Raw genomic sequence first — 17,630 nt, forward strand, 5'->3', positions numbered from 1 at the left:
TCCGTCTAGTATTTCTTGAAATGAAATCTTGAATTATGTCTTCGTAGTTAATCTTCTCCAAGACATCATTTTCAAGTGCTATTGTCTCCCAATCCATTAAGTCTTTCTTGTGGCATAGTAGAACACAAATAGGATTTCAACAACTTGAGTTTAGAAAAGCTCCTTTCTGCAAATGTGACGGTCACAAGAATGGTTAACAAAATTCTGTATGCAGTAAGGGTATTGGGATAAAAGGGGTGCTTCTTCAAAAACTTCAAAATATCAAGAGAACCCATAGATTCTTTAAGTAAATCTTGGATGACAATTAATTCTACAAACAATTCTTGACCATCAATGTCTTTATGTTCTCCACTCTTAAGTGTGTTCTCAAGATTGACACAATGAGCCATCAAATTATTATCATCCAAGGATCGTAGCCTATTTGAAGTAAACAAGAAACCAAAAATCTTTTCACACCCTTGATATTGTTCAAATCTCTTGGTGAGTGAAACTATAGCTTGATCAATAACATATATAAAATAATTGACCCGAAATGACTCCTCTTCAGATTGTGAAACATTTGATGCATCATCTGCAGCCTCATCAAAATGTCGTTTTCTTTTGATTTTGCGCTTGGAAGTGAACTCTGGCTGAATATCCATCTCCATTGCAATTTCTTTTGCGGCTTCCAATGCTTTCGAAAAGCCAATTTCTCAGCTTGTGCGACTTATTTGGACTAGCAAGAAAATGATTATATTCAGTTACAATCTTTTGTACCGTCCAAATCCCCTCTCCAATTACACTAAACTGAACACGAGCATCGCAACCCATTCTTGTAGTGTCTTTTGATGACTCAGTTTGCTGATGTCCTTGGCTACTGCAAACTATATATTTCTGAGATATACTTGTTGGAGGTATGCCCTAGAGGCAATCATAGAGATGATGATATTCCATTTGTATCCATGATTTGTATATTGTGTTCATTGAATATCCATTAAAGGCTAATTTACAATTATGTGAATTGTATGTGAAACTCTTTACTTGTATGGTTATTCTAAAGTTGTCCCTAGTCGGAGTTCATGTGAGGACACACATGAATATTAGACTAGCACATGTATTAGTTGATGACTATGTTTCACAAGTCATGGACATGGAGATGTTGAACTAATAATGTGGACACATGTGGAGACATGTGCTAGGACTGACCCAACACGAGAAGTAGTTCTCTCTTTAAACAACATATACGCTTTATCCTTAGACCTGAGATTGTCGCATGTATTCAAGATGTGGATCGACCTACTTAGGGGCTATCAAACGCTACGCCGTAACAGGGTAGTTATAAAGGTAGCTTTCGGGTTTGTCAAGAAGCATGCTATGAGACATGGTTAATCAAGATGGGATTTGCCCCTCTCTAATTGAGAGTGATATCTCTGGGCCCCTCGAGTGATTGGATCCAAAAATGCATGGCCATGCTACGTACGGTTAAGAGTTAACCTACAAAGGGATTCCGAATCACAGGATCAAGAAAGAGCGGTCGGCTTGAAGCTAGACCAAATATCGTGAGGCAAAGGGAATAGCATGTATATAATGTTGTGATGGTTCGTCTGATATGATCTTCGTGTGCATATAGGAGTTGGCACGTCTTGCTAGAGGCCGCTACCGACTGTTGGGCCGAGTAGGAGTACTCGGGCCATGACTATACGTATCCGAACCCATAGGGTCACACACTTAAGGGGCTGGAAGCCCAATTCGGATGTGATCCGAGTTGGATTAGGTTTAGAAGTACTAATGGGCCTCGGACCCAGAGGCCCGTTAGGAACCTCTATAAATAGAGGGGTGGGGGCACCCTAGGGTTTACACCTTTTTGGCGAAACACATCTGCCGCGCCTCCCACGCCCTCGCCTGTTGCAACTCGCGGATCTAGCAGTCTGGCTTGCGACGCTTCCTCCCTGCACGTGTGGATACCTTGGAGGTGTGGCGCCTGCAGCACTCGGACGAGCCGCCGACGAGCCACGACGAGCCACCGACGAGCCACGACGAGCCGACGACAAGCCGCGGCACGAGGGCGATCTTGCTGCACGTGGACAAGCTGCTGAGGAGCTGCTGGACATTGACGTGATCGACTACGTTGATCGACTACGTTGATCGTCTTCGCTGCATCGACGCAAATCTACATCTTCCGCACCAGTAGTGCATCGAATGGTAATCCCGTGATCCTTATGCGGTAGTTCTTCCTGGTTTTACGCGGTAGAAATTTTAATTTGCGCTAGTGTAGCCTACCTCGTATCCCAACAGTGGTATCAGAGCCGTAGCTATTTAGTTTTGGATTCGGGATGTGTGCATATGGAGATATGCAAGTTTTCAGTTTGATCTATGTCCTGGTTTCGTGCCCTTGCTGCAATGGTAGTGTAACGACATACTCCTACCGGTCGGTTTCCGCCATCGGAGTTAAGTGATACACGTAATTCCAGTTGCAGTGAGCAAAGATCAATATGATTGGTCGAATCGAAATCCAGGGTCATACGCCAGGCACATTAGATGTGCAATAGTAGATGGGATTTACTACCGGGGTAGGGATTTTTGCCGTATGCGTATGCTTCGGTAAATCAGCCGTAACTTTTCGGTACGATCTCGGATCGGGGCGAATTTTATATGAAAATTGATCTACAGAAAAAGTTACACATGAAATTCAATCGTTTCGCCATTTTCGGCGAAATTAGATTTTCCAAATTCGGCTTGGAAGATGGAGTTTCGGGCCTCCGAAGTTTGGAACGTTAGGACGCTTAACTCTATTTTGCAGGATGTATGTATCTTGTGATCAGTATGGCCCTTTGTTTATGTGATGCATGTGTGTAACTCATTCGTGACCTGCGTGTCGCACGTACGGCAACACGGCAGGAGCCATATGTGTTGTCACTTTATTGTATTTAATGGTCTGCGTACCAATCTGTGATGATCCAAGCAACTATGTAATCTTCATTACTAGCTTCTTTACTAGCTATTAGGCGTAATAGCATGTTCTAGTTCTTGGAGGACTCATCACCAGGAGGATGGCGCACATGGAACATGGAGATGGAGATCACCATGGTGAACAGGTTCTATGGAGATGGAGATCACCATATGAAAACGGGCCATACTGTGTCACAACTGTGTGAATGCTATTCTGTTTATGTTTTTGTTTATGTTTTACTTTCTGCATACTGTGATGTTAGAAGTAGAACGATCCCTCGTAAAGTTTAAGTTAGTATGCCCTCCCAACTAAAACTTGCACCGTCCCATGTCTTGTACAATTAGTGGTGGGTCTATGAAATTAGGGTGCCACTAGTTTTCCTTGATCAGACGGGTTTGTGTCGGACACTTACACGCATAAGGGTTGGTTTGCTTAACAAGGTTAACTTAACGGTTAAGGACCTTGGGGCATAAAGGTTGGGCGCCGAGACATGGAGATGTCACCCAACAATAGGAGTCATATGTGATATGATTAGCAAAAGTTGCTTACCGATCTACCTTGTTTCCTAGCGGTGATGCTAAAACTCACTAGTAGACTTGTTAGTTGTAGATCCTGAATCACTAAGTATCAATAGAGGGATATTGATTTTAGTGGGAGTAGATTCTGTTAAAATAGTTTAATGTGATTTGCTCTATCATGGATATGTTTGTCTTAGTGTATTTTGCATTACTTTTGTTCTCAGAGCTGAGAAAAAGGAACCCTTTGCTTTGCGTTCGTTCCTTGAGAAGGACAAGTTGAATGGAACAAATTACTCAGATTGGATCCGTAACCTGAGAATTGTTCTCAGGGCTGAGAAAAAGGAAGATGTTCTAGACAACCCACTACTAAAAGAACCTGCTGATGATGCACCTGCTGCTGCTAAGAATGCTTACAAGAAAGCATATGATGCTAACCTCGAAGTAAGCTACCTTATGCTTGCTTGCATGGAACCCAAGCTGCAGATGCAGTTCGAAACAAACCATGAGGCGCACGATATGATCGTGGCGCTTAGAGACATGTTCCAAACATACGTCAGGACTGAAAGGTTCAATGTGTCTAAGGCCTTTGTGGAGAGCAAGCTAGCAGAAGGCGCAGCAGTAGGACCACACGTAATCAAGATGGTTGGTTACACTCAACGGTTGGAGAAGCTGGGCTTCCCACTGGGCCAAGAGTTGGCCACTGATTTCATTCTTTCATCTCTTCCGCCTAGCTATGGGAATTTAATCTTGAACTACCATATGCATGGGACGGAGAAGGGTCTGAATGAGCTGTGTGGCATGCTTAAAACAACAGAGGCTGACATCAAGAAAAGCGCTAGTACCAGCCATGTGATGGCTATACAGAACAAGCCTAGCTTGAAGAAGAAGGACAATTCTTGGAAGAAGAAGGGCAAGGCTGGAACGTCCAAACCAAACCCAGCGCCCAAGGTTAAAGCTGGACCTGGACCTGCTCCAGACAAAGAGTGTTTTTACTGTCATGAACTTGGTCACTGGAAGAGAAACTGCAAGCAGTACCTAGCTTCGTTGACGTGATCGACTACGTACGACTACGTTGATCGACTACGTACAACTACATTGATCGTCTTCGCTACATCGACGCAAATCTACATCTTCCGCACCAGTAGTGCGTCGAGTGGTAATCCCGTGATCCTTATACGGGAGTTCTTCCTGGTTTTACGCGGTAGACATTTTTATTTGCGCTAGTGTAGCCTACCTCGTATCCCAACAATACTGCCATCCACTTGACGTTTTGTATTGCTCTTTCTAACACTGAACCCAACTTTACCGGCATAGGTCATATACATCTCAAAGGCTTCTTCCTCTAGTTCAAAATTCATTCCAACTTCAGGAGTGATCCCAACTTTATCTACCATCTGTTGTAAAATGAGATGATGATTAATTATTCAGTCATGTTTTGCATGATTGTACCAAAATAGATGAGTAACATGCGATGTTTTTGCATTATTGTGTAAATGAACATGCGATGACCCTACCTGTGATGGCTGCTCTCTATCGACCACCGTCAGCAAATGCATCATCCTCATGCGCATCTGAGGTTGCCTGCTGTGAGCTTGTATCATGTGCTATGGCCCAGGGGGGAGCAACCACGGATGACTCCTCCTGACCCCCTCCTCCTACCATGGTCGGAGCCGACATGGTGATGGCACTAGTGAACCCCACCGAATCTGGGAAACCACCATGGTAATGAGCTCCACCAGAATAATACCTGTACTCAGTCGCAACGGAAGGAGGCGGCGGTCCCGCGTGCGGCGACATACCGTCGACGAGGCCGCTGTACTCTGAGGCCTCGGAGTTGTGGGCGGACGGTGGCGCGTGGTGGCGGGGGCAAATGGATCGGAGTTCTGATGGAGGACCCGGCGGCGGGGGCAGATGGATCGGAGTTCCGTTGGAGGAGCCGGCGGTAGGCATGTGCGTTGCCTGGGATCACGGTGGCGTGGCCGCGTGGGCAGATGCAGTTCCGATGGAGGAGGCTGCGGTTCGCGTGCGTCGCCTGGGATCTCTCGTAGTCTATCTCCTGGAGCCGTGCATGCAGCCTGGTCTATCTCCTGGAGCCGTGCATGCAGCCGTGCGTCTGGAGCCTTGCATGCAGCCGTGTGTATGGAGCTGCGCCCCTTGGAGCCCGTGACCTCCCCGCATCCCTTGGATCCTGAGATGCCCACATGGCGCACATCAGCATCGGCTATGCATGGAGCGCCCTTTGCATCCGGTGCGCACAGAATTTTCTTCCGATTGATCACGTGCAGTGTGATGGTCGATCGACCGGGCGACAGGGCGTTGGTCCAGCACGTAATCCCATCAGCTTGCCTCGGCCGACCAAAGCAAGCAACCAGCCATAAAGCCTTGTGCTTGTCCGGTGCATGTACGTACCAACACACATGTAGTAGTACTACGTGGCTTGCTTGCATTGGGCTTCGGTCTTGTAGCTGTGCCAATGAACGCCTTTGGCAGTCTGATAAGGGCGTGCATCATCGTTGCGCCACCTCGTCATCATCGCAAGCGTCGTCTTGTTGGCCAAGCGGCCTCGTCATCGTCTCGGCGTCGGTTTGTCGGTTCTGTCGGCCACGTGGCCTCATCGTTGTCTTGGCGCCGCTCTTCCACAAGCAGCCTTGGACGTCACCATCATCAGCAGCGCCATCTTGCCCCTTGGCTCTAGAAGCTCTACGTCATCGCCGTCTTGGTCGTCCTGGCGCTGATCCTCTGTTTCGGCATCGTTATGCCATCGGTGGCAACGTCGATCATATCCAGCACCTTCGGTGACCTCGTGTCAGCGGTGGCCAAGCTATAATGGGTTGGTAGCACTACTACTTCACGGTCAACGCGGACGAAGTGATTGGCCGAGTTGCGGAGGAGCCACGCCCTTTGGAGCTTTCCTTGTTAGTCCTCCTGGTTATCTCTAGGTAGTCCACATGCAAGTACGTACATGCATGGCCTTGTGAGCCTTCTTGCTTGCATGCATGCTCGAGGGTGTCGGCCTTTGTTGGTATAAGTAACAACTGCGAATAAATCTGCAAGCACATAGATATTGTTGAAACTTTTACCTCAGAGTATTTCAAGAAGGAAACGTATGTGCACTAACTTCTATTCTAGTTGATCAAAGAACACACTGAGATATATAGGTCGTGAGGGTAGAGAGGATTCCTAAAGATAGCACTACAGGTGAATTAAAGGTCGATCTCTTGGATCAAATACTCACTTCAGGCGCCGTCTTACCCTGAATTAGTCAGGCGCCTCCGGCCAAGAGCCTACCTCTAGCAACCCGTGGGATATACGGTAAACGAAGGATAACCCTTAGCCCAGACACCACGTCTACGCTATTGATTAGTACCGCAACCTAACTACATTTGGGTCCCCCTTCACTAGTAGAGAATTGGCTTTCGATGCGCCCCCTTTTGTTTCAGTTTAAAGTTGGCCCGGGACAAAAGGTTCACCAACCGGGACTAAAGCTCGGTCACTGGTGGGGAGCTCACCAACCGGGACCTTTTATCCCGGTTGCAAAGGCTAGTGGGAAAAAAAAGACCTTGAGAGGCCTTTTATCCCGGTTTGAAACACCAACCGGGATAAAAGACCCCCTTTTATCCCGGTTGGTGTTTCAAACTGGGATAAAAGGGTCCCCAACGAGGTGACTGAAAGAGGACTAAATCCATCGAACCCTTTTATCCCGGTTGGTGTTTCCAACCGGGATAAAAGGGTCCCCCACGAGTTAATACAAAAGGATAGCATCCCCTATCTAGTCAGATGTGGTGTGTAGGTGGGATGGCAAGGAAGCTACGCGCGAGGCTAGAGATTGTGGGTTCGAATCCCACGCAGTGCGCATGCGCATATTTCACGTGAAAAATCGCGTGACTTGTGACTTGCGGCGTGCGCGTGTGGGGGGCCTCCTGGTAGCATGAGATTTCTTTTTTTTTTGCGGCGCCTGGCGTGGTGACCCGTTTGTCCCGGTTGAGTGACCCGGGACAAAAGGACCCCCCCTTATGTCCCGATTGGTTTATCCCGGATGGATTTTCGGGATATTTGTACCCTACCAACCGGGACTAAAGGCCAATTCTCTACTAATGCTTAGAAAACTACAACACTTGTATGATTATAGAGCGACGTACCCATGAGTAAGAGGACTGATCTCACTCTAATATAAATGCTACTAGTGTAAACTATGGGCATACATGAGAGCACTCAAGCCTATACTATGGTAGCAAGGGTATATGAGTAGCATACAAGTATACAAACCAAGCATACAAAAATAGCAAGGGAATAAGGCTATTCATGCAACTAAGTATAACACTATAAGAAAGAATCACGACTGCATGCAACTAAGTATAACACTATAAGAAAGAATCACGACCGCTTACTTAACTCCAAAGATTATTGCAGCTTCCGTAGACGTACAAGCTAGGAGGAGAGTGCTGACACTCCGACACTCCTCCCAAACACCCCTCACTCTCTCCCTACTCTAAGCACAAGCTAGGCAAGGCTTTGCCTTTGGAATGAGGCTCTAAGCTCTCTTGGATGGTGTTGTGTGTGTCCTCAAATAAGCTCCCTCCTCTACTAATTATAGATGGATGTGCCTTGGGAGAATGGAGAACCTCCAAGCATCTTAAGTGAATCATGAGAGAATATTCTCCTTCAACTCTTCTTGTGGCACCTAGCAGGATCCGAGGCCTTGAGGTGGTAACTCCTGGGATAACAACCGCAACCACCTTTAGGAAGTCACCAGGGCCTACCATGTGGAAGCTGAGCCAGCACTGGATCGGTCGAACCCTGGGCACCGTCTCTCATGCCGCCTTTCATTTGGGATACTGTCTGATGGGCCCTCGAGTTGGTCCTAGGTGCATGCACCAAATTAAGACAGTTTACCCCTCTGGTGGGTCCATGGATCCGTGTGCTCTTTCCTGATTGGTTGGAGTTGTGTTTCTTTGCCACTTGGTGTGTTTCCTCTTCCTTTCGAAGGATAAGCGACCTGCATACAATTATTCACCAACACTTGTTGAAATGGTTAGTAATAAACCCCTACTACTAGGTTGATGCTCATCTTTTCGGCGTTTATGCAGGAGTTGACGGTCTAGATGTTGGAGGTATGCCCTAGAGGCAATCATAGAGATGATGATATTCCATTTGTATCCATGATTTGTATGTTGTGTTCATTGAATATCCATTGAAGTCTACTTGAATTGATTTGCAATTATGTGAATTGTATGTGAAACTCTTTACTTGTATGGTTATTCTAAAGTTGTCCCTAGTCGGAGTTCATGTGAGGACACACATGAATATTAGACTAGCACATGTATTAGTTGATGACTATGTTTCACAAGTCATAGACATGGAGATGTTGAACTAATAATGTGGACACATGTGGAGACATGTACTAGGACTGACCCAACACGAGAAGTAGTTCTCTCTTTAAACAACATATACGCTTTGTCCTTAGACCTGAGATTGTCGCATGTATTCTAGATGTGGATCGACCTACTTAGGGGCTATCAAACGCTACGCCGTAACAGGGTAGTTATAAAGGTAGCTTTCGGGTTTGTCAAGAAGCATGCTATGAGACATGGTCAATCAAGATGGGATTTGCCCCTCTCTGATTGAGAGTGATATCTCTGGGCCCCTCGAGTGATCGGATCCGAAAATGCATGGCCATGCTACGTACGGTTAAGAGTTAACCTACAAAGGGATTCCGAATCACAGGATCGAGAAAGAGCGGTCGGCTTGAAGCTAGACCAAATATCGTGAGGCAAAGGGAATAGCATGTATATTAAGTTGTGATGGTTCGTCTGATATGATCTTCGTATGCGTATAGGAGTTGGCACGTCTTGCTAGAGGCCGCTACCGACTATTTGGCCGAGTAGGAGTACTCGGGCCATGTCTGTACGTATCCGAACCCATAGGGTCACACACTTAAGGGGCTGGAAGCCCAATTCGGATCTGATCCGAGTTGGATTAGGTTTAGGAGTACTAATGGGCCTCGAATCCAGAGGCCCATCAGGAACCTCTATAAATAGAGGGGTGGGGGCGCCCTAGGGTTTACACCTTTTGGCGAAACACATCTGTCGCGCCTCCCACGCCCTCGCCTGTTGCAACTCACGGATCTAGAAGTCCGGCTTGCGACGCTTCCTCCCTGCACGTGTGGATACCTTGGAGGTGTTGCGCCTGCAGCACTTGGACGAGCCATCGACGAGCCGCCGACGAGCCACGACGAGCCGACGACGAGCCGCGGCACCGGAGGCGATCTTGCTGCACGTGGGAGCTGCTGGACGTGACGTGATCGACTACGTACGACTACGTTGATCGACTACGTATGACTACGTGATCGTCTTCACTGCATCGACACATATCTACATCTTCCGCACCAGTAGTGCGTCGAGTGGTAATCCCGTGATCCTTATACGGCAGTTCTTCCTGGTTATACGCGGTAGAAATTTTTATTTACGCTAGTGTAGCCTACCTCGTATCCCAACAGTGGTATCAGAGTCGTAGCTGCTTAGTTTTGGATTCGGGATGTGTGAATATGGAGATATGCGAGTTTTCTGTTTAATCTATGTCCTGGTTTCATGTCCTTGCTGCAATGGTAGTGTAACGACATACTCCTACCGGTCGGTTTCCGCCATCGGAGTTAAGTGATACACGTAAATCCAGTTGCAGTGAGCGAAGATCAATATGATTGGTCGAATCGAGATCCAGGGTCATACGCCAGGCGCATTAGATGTGCAATAGTAGATGGGATCTACTGCCGGGGTCGGGATTTTGCCGTATGCGTATGCTTCGGTAAATCAGCCGTAACTTTTCGGTACGATCTCGGATCGGGGCGAATTTTATACGAAAATTGATTTACAGAAAAAGTTACACATGAATTTCAACCGCTTCGCCATTTTCGGCGAAATTAGATTTCCCAAATTCGGCTTGGAAGATGGAGTTTCGGGCCTCCGAAGTTTGGAACGTTAGGACGCCTAACTCTCTTTTGCAGGATGTATGTATGTATCTTGTGATCAGTATGGCCCCCTTGTGTATGTGATGCATGTGTGTAACTCATTCGTGACCTGCGTGTCGCGCGTACGGCAACACGGCAGGAGCCATATGTGTTGTCACTTTATTGTATTTAATGGTCTGCGTACCAATCTGTGATGATCCAAGCAACTATGTAATCTTCATTACTAGATTCTTTACTAGCTATTAGGCGTAATAGCATGCTCTAGTTCTTGGAGGACTCATCACCAGGAGGATGGCGCACATGGAACATGGAGATGGAGATCACCATGGTGAACAGGTTCTATGGAGATGGAGATCACCATATGAAAACGGGCCATACTGTGTCACAAGCTGTGTGAATGCTATTCTGTTTATGTTTTACTTTCTGCATGCTGTGATGTTAGAAGTAGAACGATCCCTCGCAAATTTTAAGTTAGTATGCCCTCCCAACTAAAACTTGCACCGTCCCATGTCTTGTACAATTAGTGGTGGGTCTATGAAATTAGGGTGCCACTAGTTTTCCTTGACTAGACGGGTTTGTGTCGGACACTTACACGCATAAGGGTTGGTTTGCTAAACAAGGTTATCTTAATGGTTAAGGACCTTGGGGCATAAAGGTTGGGCGTCCAGACATAGAGATGTCACCCAACAACAGGAGTCATATGTGATATGATTAGCAAAAGTTGCTTACCGATCTACCTCGTTTGCTAGCGGTGATGCTAAAGCTCACTAGTAAACTTGTTAGTTGTGGATCCTGAATCACTAAGTTTCAATAGAGGGATATTAATTTTAGTGGGAGTAGATTCTGTTGAAATAGTTTAATGTAATTTGCTCTATCATGAATACGTTTGTCTTAGTGTATTTTGCATTACTTTTGTTGTAGATTAAATGGCACCTAGCAACACCACCACATCGTTTGCTTTGCGTTCGGTCCTTGAGAAGGACAAGTTGAATGGAACAAACTACTCGGATTGGATCCGTAACCTGAGAATTGTTCTCAGGGCTGAGAAAAAGGAAGATGTTCTAGACAACCCACTACCAGAAGAACCTGCTGATGATGCACCCGCTGCTGCTAAGAATGCTTACAAGAAAGCATGTGATGCTAACCTCGAAGTAAGCTGCCTTATGCTTGCTTGCATGGAACCCGAGCTGCAGATGCAGTTCGAAACAAACCATGAGGCGCACGATATGATCGTGGCGCTTAGAGACATGTTCCAAACACAGGCCAGGACTGAAAGGTTCAATGTGTCTAAGGCCTTTGTAGAGAGCAAGCTAGCAGAAGGCGCAGCAGTAGGACCACACGTAATCAAGATGGTTGGTTACACTCAACGGTTGGAGAAGCTAGGCTTCCCACTGGGCCAAGAGTTGGCCACTGATTTCATTCTTTCGTCTCTTCCGCCTAGCTATGGGAACTTCATCTCAAACTACCATATGCATGGGACGGAGAAGGGTCTGAATGAGCTGTGTGGCATGCTTAAAACAGCAGAGGCTGACATCAAGAAAAGCGCTAGTACCAGCCATGTGATGGCGATACAGAACAAGCCCAGCTTTAAGAAGAAGGGCAATTCTTGGAAGAAGAAGGGCAAGGCTGGAACGTCCAAGCCAAACCCACCGCCCAAGGCTAAAGCTGGACCTGCTCCAGATAAAGAGTGCTTTTACTGTCATGGACTTGGTCACTGGAAGAGAAACTGCAAGCAGTACCTAGCTTCCTTGAAGAATAGCGGAAGTAAGAGTACTTCTACCTCAGGTACGCTTGTTGTTAATGTTATAGACAACATATTTCTCGCTGATACAATTATTAATTCTTGGGTATTTGATACCGGATCGGTTGCTCATATTTGCAATTCGATGTAGGGAATGATAAGAAGTAGAAGCGTGGAAAGAGGAGAAGTTGATTTCCGCGTGGGCAATAATGCAAGAGTTGCTGCTTTGACCGTCGGGACGATGCAACTCCACCTCCCGTCAGGATTTATTATGGAGTTGAATAATTGTTATTTTGTTCCTAGTTTAAGTCGAAACATTTTATCTCCTTCATGCTTGATGAAGGATGGTTATTCATTTGCGAGTGAAAAATGGTTGTGTGATCTCTAAGAATAATATGTTTATGGCTTTTGCACCCATTGTGAATGGATTATTTGTTTTAAATCTTGATGGTTCACCTGTCTGTAATGTAAATGCTAAAAGGCCTCGGCCTAATGATTTGAGTCCTACCTACTTGTGGCATTGTCGTTTGGGTCATATAAGTGAAAAGCGCATGAAGAAGCTCCATTCTGATGGACTTCTAACTTCGTTTGATTTTGAATCATACGAGACATGTGAGGCTTGCTTGCTAGGCAAGATGACCAAGACGCCTTTCACAGGATTTCCTGAGAGAGCAATAGACTTGTTGGAACTCGTACATAGTGATGTATGCGGACCAATGAGCACGACGGCTAAAGGAGGATTCCAATACTTCATAACTTTCACTGATGATTTTAGTAGATATGGCTATGTCTACTTGATGAGGCACAAGTCTGAAACCTTTGAAAAGTTCAAGGAATTTCAGAATGAAGTTGAAAATCAGCGTGGCAAGAAAATTAAGGCCTTACGATCTGATCGTGGAGGCGAGAATTTGAGCCACGAGTTTTGCAATCATCTAAAGAGTTGCGGAATTGTTCCACAACTTACGCCACCTGGAACACCTCAGAAAAACGGTGTGTCCGAGCGACGTAATCGAACTTTGTTAGACATGGTTCGATCAATGATGAGCCAGTCGGACCTACCGTTGTCATTTTGGGGATACGCTCTAGGAACAGCAGCTTTCACACTTAATAGGGTACCATCTAAATCCGTAGTTAAGACACCATATGAGATATGGACTGGAAAGGTTCCTAGTTTGTCTTTTCTAAAGATTTGGGGATGTGAAGTGTTTGTCAAGCGACTTCAGTCGGACAAGATCACACCCAAGTCGGATAAGTGCATTTTCGTGGGATATCCAAAGGAAACTTTGGGATATTATTTCTACAACCGATCAGAAGGCAAAGTGTTTGTCGCTCGGAACGGGGTTTTCCTAGAGAAAGAGTTTCTCAAAGGAGAAAAGAGTGGAAAGACAGTGCATCTTGAAGAAGTTCAAGATGAGCCAATCGGGCAAGAATCAATGAGTGATGCTAACGTAGCAGAACAAGCTGAGATACCCATGGCAAGAGAAGCACCGCCACAACCACGAAGGTCGGCAAGGCTCCGCGAAATGCGGGAAATATTATTGTTGGACAATGATGAGCCTGCGACATATGCAGAAGCAATGATGGACCCAGACTCCGAAAAATGGCAGAGTGCCATGCAATCCGAAATAGAGTCCATGGGAGACAATCAAGTTTGGAACTTGGTTGACCCGCCTGATGGTGTTAAAGCCATAGAGTGCAAGTGGATCTATAAGAAGAAAAAGGACATGGATGGAAATGTTCACATCTATAAAGCACGACTTGTCGCAAAAGGTTTTCGACAAGTTCAAGGAGTTGACTACGATGAGACCTTCTCGCCCGTAGTGATGCTTAAGTCCATTCGGATTATTCTAGCTATAGCTGCATATTTCGATTATGAGATATGGCAGATGGATGTCAAGACAGCTTTCCTGAATGGAAACCTAGCTGAGGACGTGTATATGATACAGCCCGAGGGTTTTGTCGATCCGAAAAATGCTGGAAAGGTATGCAAGCTTCAGAGATCCATTTATGGATTGAAGCAAGCATCTAGGAGTTGGAACATTCATTTTGATGAAGTGGTCAAAGGGTTTGACTTCACCAAGAACGAAGAAGAGTCTTATGTTTACAAGAAGGTTAGTGGGAGCTCTGTAGTATTTCTAATCTTATATGTGGATGACATATTACTGATTGGAAATAACATTCCTATGCTTGAGTCCGTAAAGACTTCACTGAAAAATAGTTTTTCGATGAAGGACTTAGGGGAAGCGGCATATATTCTGGGCATTAAGATCTATAGAGATAGATCGAGAAGGCTTATAGGTTTAAGCCAAGATACTTACATTGACAAAGTGTTGAAGCGGTTCAGCATGGAAGAGGCAAAGAAAGGGTTCTTGCCTATGTCACATGGCATACATCTCAGCAAGACTCAGTGTCCTTCGACTGCTGATGAGCGGGATCGCATGAGTAGAGTGCCATATGCCTCGGCTATTGGATCTATCATGTATGCAATGATAAGTACTCGTCCAGATGTTTCATATGCGCTAAGTATGACAAGCAGACACCAATCTGATCCAGGTGAGAGTCATTGGACAGCGGTGAAAAACATTCTTAAGTACTTGAGAAGGACTAAAGATATGTTCCTCGTCTATGGAGGTGAGGAGGAGCTCGTTGTAACAGGTTACACCGATGCTAGTTTCCAAACCGACAGAGATGATTCAAAGTCACAATTAGGATTTGTGTTCACGCTGAATGGTGGTGCTGTTAGTTGGAAGAGTTCCAAGCAGGAGACGGTGGCCGATTCTACGACAGAAGCCGAGTACATCGCGGCTTCGGAAGCCGCGAAGGAAGGTGTTTGGATAAGGAATTTCCTCATTGAGCTTGGTGTGTTCCCGAATGCGTCCAGCCCATTGAATCTCTACTGTGATAACAATGGGGCAATTGCGCAAGCAAAGGAGCCAAGGAACCACCAGAAGAACAAACATGTAATGCGGCGATTTCATCTCATTCGAGACTTCATTAACCGGGGTGAGATCAAGATATGCAAAATACACACGGATCTGAACATTTCTGATCCGTTGACAAAACCACTCCCGCAGGCTAAGCATGATGCGCATGTAAGAGCTATGGGTATTAGGTACCTTCTAGATTGACTCTAGTGCAAGTGAGAGACTGTTGGAGGTATGCCCTAGAGGCAATCATAGAGATGATGATATTCCATTTGTATCCATGATTTGTATGTTGTGTTCATTGAATATCCATTGAAGGCTACTTGAATTGATTTGCAATTATGTGAATTGTATGTGAAACTCTTTACTTGTATGGTTATTCTAAAGTTGTCCCTAGTCGGAGTTCATGTGAGGACACACATGAATATTGGACTAGCACATGTATTAGTTGATGACTATGTTTCACAAGTCATAGACATGGAGATGTTGAACTAATAATGTGGACACATGTGGAGACATGTACTAGGACTGACCCAACACGAGAAGTAGTTCTCTCTTTAAACAACATATACGCTTTGTCCTTAGACCTAAGATTGTCGCATGTATTCTAGATGTGGATCGACCTACTTAGGGGCTATCAAACGCTACGCCGTAACAGGGTAGTTATAAAGGTAGCTTTCGGGTTTGTCAAGAAGCATGCTATGAGACATGGTCAATCAAGATGGGATTTGCCCCTCTCTGATTGAGAGTGATATCTCTGGGCCCCTCAAGTGATCGGATCCGAAAATGCATGGCCATGCTACATACGGTTAAGAGTTAACCTACAAAGGGATTCCGAATCACAGGATCGAGAAAGAGCGGTCGGCTTGAAGCTAGACCAAATATCGTGAGGCAAAGGGAATAGCATGTATATTAAGTTGTGATGGTTCGTCTGATATGATCTTCGTATGCGTATAGGAGTTGGCACGTCTTGCTAGAGGCCGCTACCGACTATTGGGCCGAGTAGGAGTACTCGAGCCATGTCTTTACGTATCCGAACCCATAGGGTCACACACTTAAGGGGCTGGAAGCCCAATTCGGATCTGATCCGAGTTGGATTAGGTTTAGGAGTACTAATGGGCCTCGGATCCAGAGGCCCATCAGGAACCTCTATAAATAGAGGGGTGGGGGCGCCCTAGGGTTTACACCTTTTGGCGAAACACATCTGCCGCGCCTCCCACGCCCTCGCCTGTTGCAACTCGCGGATCTAGCAGTCCGGCTTGCGACGCTTCCTCCCTACACGTGTGGATACCTTGGAGGTGTTGCGCCTGCAGCACTTGGACGAGCCATCGACGAGCCGCCGACGAGCCGACGACGAGCCGCGGCACCGGAGGCGATCTTGCTGCACGTGGGAGCTGCTGGACGTGACGTGATCGACTACGTACGACTACGTTGATCGACTACGTACGACTACGTGATCGTCTTCACTGCATCGACGCATATCTACATCTTCCGCACCAGTAGTGCGTCGAGTGGTAATCCCGTGATCCTTATACGGCAGTTCTTCCTAGTTATACGCGGTAGAAATTTTGATTTACGCTAGTGTAGCCTACCTCGTATCCCAACACTAGATTTGGTACTTAAGAGCTGTCAACAACACCCCCCACTTAGCCTTTGCTCATCCTCGAGTGAAGGGAAAAGTGTAACGTGGAACATGTCTTCTTATGGTAAGGAGCAAATATATAAGATATTCCAAGCCATACCTGTACTTGTGAACTTTTTGAAGTGTCTATCATGTTATCTTGGGTGGTTGATGACTAGAATGGTTTTGATTCAAATCCCCTCCACTCTTTGTCTCAGTAACTTGAGTTTTTGGTAATATTTTTCAAAAGATAACCTTACCTAGCTCCTTAAATGATTCTCTCAGATTGCTCAATCTGTATGATCCTCACCAAGGCATTAACTTGCCTTCTTCACCCTACTTCTAGTAAGGCTTATGTGGAGTTCAAGGTAGGGAAAAGATGAGGCATACTTGCATCACATATGTTGCAAAGCCAAAAACCGGATCCAAGTAGAATACAGGTCATACAATATGATCAAGATATCAAGTGTGTGGATGAAACATGGTGAAAAGATGTGCGGACTCCTTTTGCATGATTCCATCTCTCTCCTTTTTCTCCTTCTTTTGGACATGGGCTATCTTTTTCTCTTTCTCTCTTTTTCTCTTTTTTTTCTTTTTTTCATCATGCTTTGAGCATGGCTTTATTTCTTTTTGCATAGCACATGTCTCTTTTGCAAGGATACTTTTGGAGAAAGAGGTCACAACACATGTGGAGCTTTATTTGGTGGATGGATGGATGGGATATTACTAGCTTCCAGTGTACAAGTCTAGTGGAGTGTACGTGATCTTGATCATGAAAGTATGAAGAATATTCCACAAGGGTCACAACAATTTGGCAAAGCTCAACATGATAGCAAGAAGCATATGTGTATGGGTTTTTCAATATGAACAACATATGGCTTTGGTAGGATGGAGGCATATCATTGAGGAGCTAGCTAGGTCATTGATTTTTTT

Source organism: Setaria italica, chromosome I (assembly GCF_000263155.2).
Source record: "Setaria italica strain Yugu1 chromosome I, Setaria_italica_v2.0, whole genome shotgun sequence".
Classification (NCBI taxonomy): Eukaryota; Viridiplantae; Streptophyta; class Magnoliopsida; order Poales; family Poaceae; genus Setaria; species Setaria italica.